Genomic DNA, 6,448 nt, shown 5'->3' with positions numbered 1-6,448 from the left:
CCTGGGTGGCTCAGTTGGTTAAGCAGCTGCCTTCGGCTCAGGTCATGATCCCAGCGTCCTGGGATCGAGTCCCACATCGGGCTCCTTGCTCTGCAGGGAGCCTGCTTCTCCCTCTGACTCTTCCTGCCCTTCTGTCTGCCTGTGTTCGCTCTCACTCTCTCTCTCTCTTACAAATAAATAAATAAAATCTTATTTAAAAAAAAAAAAAAAAAAAAGACTCCAACAGCCTCTACTCACGCCCTGTGTGTACCCCTGGCCTGCTTCACACAAAGGTACACACCCGAGCCCAATCTCATGTCACCCCACAAAGGCAAACCAAACTCTTTTTAGGACTAGAGAATGATGAGCTTAGACCCACACCCCAGATCCATTCCAGCCTCCCCCAAACCACAAACATGGAAAACATGACACGTTCTATTTAGACTGTTTCCCCTCAACAAAAGAAATGACCCGCCCCCTTTCTGACAAGGCCATTTGGAAATCTCACCAGTTCAAGTTCCAAGATATTACAAAGTAGCCCCCGGACCCGGAAACTGACCTCCACCAGCTCTAAGGTCCAGCATCACATTTTTCACCACCATTAGCCACTCCCCAAGGTGAGCAGAGCGCCCACAGCCACCCACCAGGCTGTGGAACACTCGGGACACCCCTTTCTGTTTGAGGTTACCACACTCTCACTTAATGACCTCAGTTACTTAATTCTCAAGAGCAAATCCCAGTCTAAATCTACAGTCAGAACAGTCCATTTCACGACAGGTACCTTGGTTTACATTCAAAATAAAGGTCAAAACACGTAACATAGCCATACAACATTTATGAGTTTAGAACTCCAACCTTTATTCGTGCTGTGAAGGGGGGGAAGAAAACCGATTAGTGATCACATACATGATGCAACAGAACTAGTTCTTACGACAGAGTTAACACAGGATACTCGAACCCACACACCCAAAAGTATTTCCCCATACACGCATGACTAATGCTCCTTCAATTCCTCGGACAGCAATTTCATTGTACCCAAGTCACCAATTAAAAACTGGACTAACAGATTCTTAAACATTAAAAAAGAACCCAGCAATCCCAGGGGCATAGTACAGGGCAGTTTAAATTTTAAGTGAAATTCAAGGGGAAGAGGCACAGATCAAAAGCCACAGGTTATTACCTCACCAAATCAATAGGTGCAGCTCAGAAAACAATTATGAGCCGTTTTTTCAGCTCTTTCTCTACATTTTTTAAAAACAGACCACATCCAGTACAGGTCCCTCCCCGCCCCATTTTTGTTTATTTCCCAAATTGACTTTGACTTCATAGTTTCCCCTCAAGTACTGGTCAACTTAAAAAGCAAATTCAAATTAAAGATACAGCCGATTAACTCCAACCTTCTCAAGGGTACATGGTTGTTTGCTCCCAAATACAGTTACAGGGACCACAAAAACGTTTTGTTACAAGAACTAAGGTTAATAGCAACCATTTTTACTGCTGTTAATAAACCACAAAAAGGAGATTTGTTTATAAAAAAGTTCCTTTGAAAGTCATTGCATTTTCCCTTTGTTCAATTTTCAATCACAAAATCTCAGTGAACAGAAGTATTATAAACCCATTTAGAGTATACCTTAAAAGCACACCACCTCTTTTAAAATTTAAGTGCATTTCAGCAGCCACTTCAAGTCTTTCCTAAGATTTCTAGCTCCGATACAGACTGCTCACCTTCACATAAACCACTGTAGCAGCTAGTGAGGCAGCTAAGGCGGCGCTCACCGGCTGATGGGAATTTCTTACCCCCCTCTCGGGACTGGCAATTCCCATTCAGTTACAGGTTTTCAGTCTTTCCCACCCTGCAAGCAGAGCAAAACTATTTTGCTTTTCCTGCATTTAGATTTCTAAAGGACTTTTAAGTTTCTAAGCAATGTTTGTGCTCTTCCCCACCTTGCAGAGCAAAACAATTTTGCTTCGTTCCCTGCATTTACATTTCTAAAAGGACTTAAGTTTCTATGCAATGTTTGTGCTTCCAAAAGGTCTATCTTTCCTAGTAGGGTTTACCCATTTTTTTACCCCGTTGTTCAGTTTCCCCAGCGCTCTACTTGACCTTTTCGCCCAAATTCCCTTCAACCCACATTTCCCACCACCTCACCCCTCTGCAGCACACACCTCCCTCACCCAACCCTCTCCCTGTCCTCACCCTCTACCCCTCCCAGTACCAACGTCAAGCTGTGCTCCACCCCACCCCTCAGGGTCCTCCCATTTGGTAACTGAAACTTTAAACAAAAAAACAAACCCAGAGGGCTCAAAAGATCACTGATATACCCCAACTATTCCCTTTGCTTAGTTGCCTGCAATGCAATTGCAACGCCCATTTTTAACAGAATTTGACCACAACCAACTCCCATCCCCAAGACTGGAGCGTCAATATCCCCCCTCCCCCAAATTTGCCAGCAGGCTGCATTCAAGTATTGCCTAAGGCATTTCCAATGTGAACACTTTCCCAAAATACTGCTTAGACCATCACACTACTTCCTCCAACCAAGGCACAGGCGGGTGGACAGGTCAGAGGGTCACTGGGCTCCCATCTGCAAGATTCATCTACAAGGCATCCCTCTGCGTTGTGGCACCTCAGATCGTCCTACAGCTTAAGAATCTTCTCGAAGCAAAGTTCGTAGCCCAGAACCAGTTATGACTGGAGGCTCGATCTAGAAGATGCAGCATCTGAAAACCTCCACCGCAGAAGAGGAGAGGTGCCTGCTGGCATTCAGAGGCCTGAAGTTGGTGCTCCTGGGTCAAATCATTTCTGTGTATGGCCCGATGGATCTGCTTTGCACTTTTAATGACAGCCCCTCCATAAGCTCATCTGAAAACCTTAAGTGGCCTCCTGAATACAGGGCTTCCTGAGCAAGGCCGGGAAACGGGACACTGGAGAAAACTTCCTCCTAAGCCTCTGGAAATTCAATCTGCAGACATCAATTTAGGCGGGCTCTCTCCTTCAGGGTCTCCCCTCCTGCACTGCTAGGACTCACACTGGCCAGAGGGCTTCATTTCTCCTGGGTGCCATCTGATCACCACGATGAACACTACAGCAACAAACCATGGTCCATGAGGCATTCTGGAACCTTAAGCTGGTGCCGTTGCCGCAGGCCCCTCCAAGGTACACATCTGATCTCCCCATCTCCTCAGGCAGGCAACACCCCCCCAACCCACCCCCGAGTCTCAGCAAGGAGGGACTTTTTCCCCTTCACGTTACCAACACAGCCAAATTTTTCAGGGCCTTTGGCAACTTTCCCAAGCTTACCACGTTACCAGAAGCCATATTTTAAACGAATGGATAACCTCGAGAAAGTTAAGAAGAGAAGGGCCAGAATGAGTTCACAGAAGTTAGCACCGAACCTAGAGGAAAAGTCCAAAGAGGAACACTGCCACCTGGAAAATAAAGTGTGGGTCAATTTCGTCTGCGGACACACAAAACATCCTGCCTCGCAGCCCCAGCCTGTCGGACATGAGGCGCCACACCAATAACCGCTTAGATGGCACCTTACCTCCTCAATCACTCCTGACACCACCCACACCAACAAGGGGTCTGGCCTGGACCCTCTCCCAGGCCAAACCAGTACTACATACCACCCTGGGCCAGAGAGGTCAGCCCCGCGAAGCTAGTTCAGTTTCCACAAGACCAGGCCTCATTCCCAGGCGGGGTCGCAACCCTCTGGAAAGAAAAGGGGGCTGCTGGCAGTGCCGCCAAGTTCAAGGTCTGCCCTCCCGGCCCACCTGCAGCTACACCCCACTGCCGGCCTTCCTGATCATTCTCCCAAGTATCAACCGCCCAGTTCCGCTTCCTCTACAACAAGGGGGGCGAAATCCTGTCTCCTCTTCCTTCTATTTGCCTTCCTCCTCCCCTACAAACCGGAGAACTTGGGGCCCACTGGAACTACACATGGTGGTGCCCTCCTAGATGTCAAGTTCCCCTTCCCCAGAAAGAAGCGAGAGCCGGGCCACAGGGGCTAGCCTCCCCGGTCACTGCGCAAACTATGGACATAACTCTCCCCACCATAGCACCCCCACTTTCCAGCTTCCTCTTTAACTTTGCTTGGTCTTGGACCCCAACCCCCGCCAGTCTCATCAGACCCTGCCTTCCCCTGCATCTTCCCCCTGAGGCCCTGAACTAACCACCTCCACCCTCCCAACTAAGCCCAAACCCGCGACGCTCCCTGGCGCTAACTCCTGACGGACAGGCCACAACTTTTGCTTTTATAGCCTTGTGCCGCGTCACTCGGGACACTGCTCAACGGGACGATTCCTCCACCGCCACTGGGGGAAAAAAGTCCCTCCCCCACCCTTCCCGAGGAGCCTCGGGCGGGTCCCCGTCTCCCCTCCTCTGCCTCCCCGGGGTCCGCCACCTGGATGCGCTTCGTGACACGGTGAAAAGATTTCAAGGTCACATTTCGGATGCGATTTCCGTGGGGGAGAAGCCCCCTTTGCCTCCTTGGGGGATGCGGGGGAGGAACCAGCACTCCATGAAACGGGGCGGGGGGGGGCAGGGGGCGGGACGCGGGCTGGGGAAGCACTCCCGAGGGGCGCCGACCCGAAACGCTGGGGTCGCCTCAGGTCACCCCGCCCCGCGCAAGTCCGAAAGAAGAGCCGGCTGAGCGTCTGGAAAATTCCAGGCGGCGGCGGCGGAGGAATCTCTGCAGAGGGCGCATCACCCCGGGCGGTGGCGTGGTGGGGGCGGGGCGCCTGCGCGTGACTTCTCGGGCGGCGGCTCGGCCTCGTGAGCGCCGGTGACGTCAGCGGCGCGGCGCGGCGCGCGGGTGGGGGCGGGGCGGGCCGGCGTGGCGGGGTTCGGGACCCTTCTGGGGGAAGCAGGGACTGTCGCCGGTTGTCCGCGGGTAGCGTTTCTGCCTGAGAAACGCAGCTGTGATTTGTGTAGGATTAGAAATGGTTGGGGGCAAGTTGATTAAAACGTTGAGGCCCGTGAAGTTGCTGCTTGGTGGCTCGTGGGGAATGTGTTATGGTTTTGTTGTTCTCTGTTACCAGGGACCGTATTTCACAAGGAAACTCTGCCCTGGGATAGGCCACTTGATGGTTTTTCATGATATACTAAGTGGAGATAAGTAGTTGCAAAACAGATCAAAATCTTGTTTATGCGGAAAACAGTACATAACTGCACGCTACAAAACCAAAAGGGTAGAGACATCCAACCCGTTTTACTTTTGCACTGGGAGGTGGGGAAAAGGGAGACTTAAAAACAAAACCCTGGGGGCGCCTGGGTGGCTCAGTGGGTTAAGCTGCTGCCTTCGGCTCAGGTCGTGATCTCAGGGTGCTGGGATCGAGTCCCACATCGGGCTCCTTGCTCAGCGGGGAGCCTGCTTCCCTCCGTCTCTCTCTGCCTGCCTCTCCATCTACTTGTGATTTCTCTCTGTCAAATAAATAAATAAATAAAATCTTAAAAAAAAAAAAAAAAAAAAAAGAAAAGAAAACAAAACAAAACCCTGCGTTCTGTCCAGGGCAGTTTACAGCCTATGATGGACCTGGGGGAGCCCTGATTGATGACCTGCGGGCCCTGCCTTCTGGCTGCTTACATAGAACAGGCCTTCAGCCCGTTGGTTTGTTTTTTAAGATTTTTATCACTTAAGAGAGCTCAGGTGAGCGGGGACAGGCAGAGGGAGAGAGAATCTCAAGCTGGCTCCACCCCAAGCATGGAGCCTGAGGTGGGTTTTGATCCCATGACCTTGAGATGGGGACCCTGAGATCATTCCCCCCCCAAGGCAGAAACCAAGAGTTAGATGCTTAACTGACTGAACCACCCAGGCACCCCCAACCTGGGGCTTCTAAAGCAGAAGCAAAAGCAAACCCTTCAGACTCTCAGCCCCTTCTCCAGAGCCTGGCCAGGCCCGGCCCAGTGCTTGGCGAGGCTTTTGGGAAGGGCAGTTGGCATCTCCCTGCCAGGGTGAGGGGGAACCACAGCTTGAGAACCCTGTGTGGTCCCCGTTCAGCCCCAGCCCCGCCCCCAGAAGTACAGGGTGGAGGGGTAGAGGGAGGACTATGGTCAGATCCGAGAAGGCCCTCTTTGACCAACTCCCTGCGCAAAAGGTCTCCTCCCAGAGCAACCACCCCCGCCCCAAACAAAACCTTCCCTGACAATAGGCTCCCTTGACAACTGGGAGGAAACTGGGAAAGGATTGTTCTCCAGCCTCAGTGAGAGGCATCTGCAGGTGGGGTTGGGCCCCTCCCTGTTGTTCTTGCAAAACATGGATCTCGGGTGACCCTCAGCACCAGAGTCTGCCGGCATGCCCTGGTTTGTTAACCCACAGCTGCTTCGCGGAGTTCCTTCACCAGGGGAAGATTCTGGTAGCCGATGGTTCATCAAGATCTGCCCCCTCAGTTTTGTCTTGGCAACGTTTCCAGGGGTTGATTGGAGGGACTTGGCCTGAAAGAACAGTGTGGAAAGAGGGAATTACCTATC

The 6,448-nt window shown here is 51.6% G+C and overlaps 1 long non-coding RNA gene across 1 annotated transcript; it reads right to left on the bottom strand.

The window, feature by feature from the left end:
* Window positions 1-812: 812 nt before the first annotated feature.
* On the bottom strand, window positions 813-5,404 carry LOC131815334 (uncharacterized). The gene is made up of 2 exons (XR_009347661.1): window positions 3,607-5,404; window positions 813-3,408 (listed from the first exon to the last, which is right to left on the bottom strand). It is a non-coding gene; the product is annotated as an uncharacterized LOC131815334 (long non-coding RNA).
* Window positions 5,405-6,448: the final 1,044 nt, after the last annotated feature.

Source organism: Mustela lutreola, chromosome 1, assembly GCF_030435805.1.
Source record: "Mustela lutreola isolate mMusLut2 chromosome 1, mMusLut2.pri, whole genome shotgun sequence".
Classification (NCBI taxonomy): Eukaryota; Metazoa; Chordata; class Mammalia; order Carnivora; family Mustelidae; genus Mustela; species Mustela lutreola.
The sequence above is the reverse complement of the archived record's forward strand: the minus strand, read 5'-3'. Positions and strand labels throughout refer to the sequence as shown.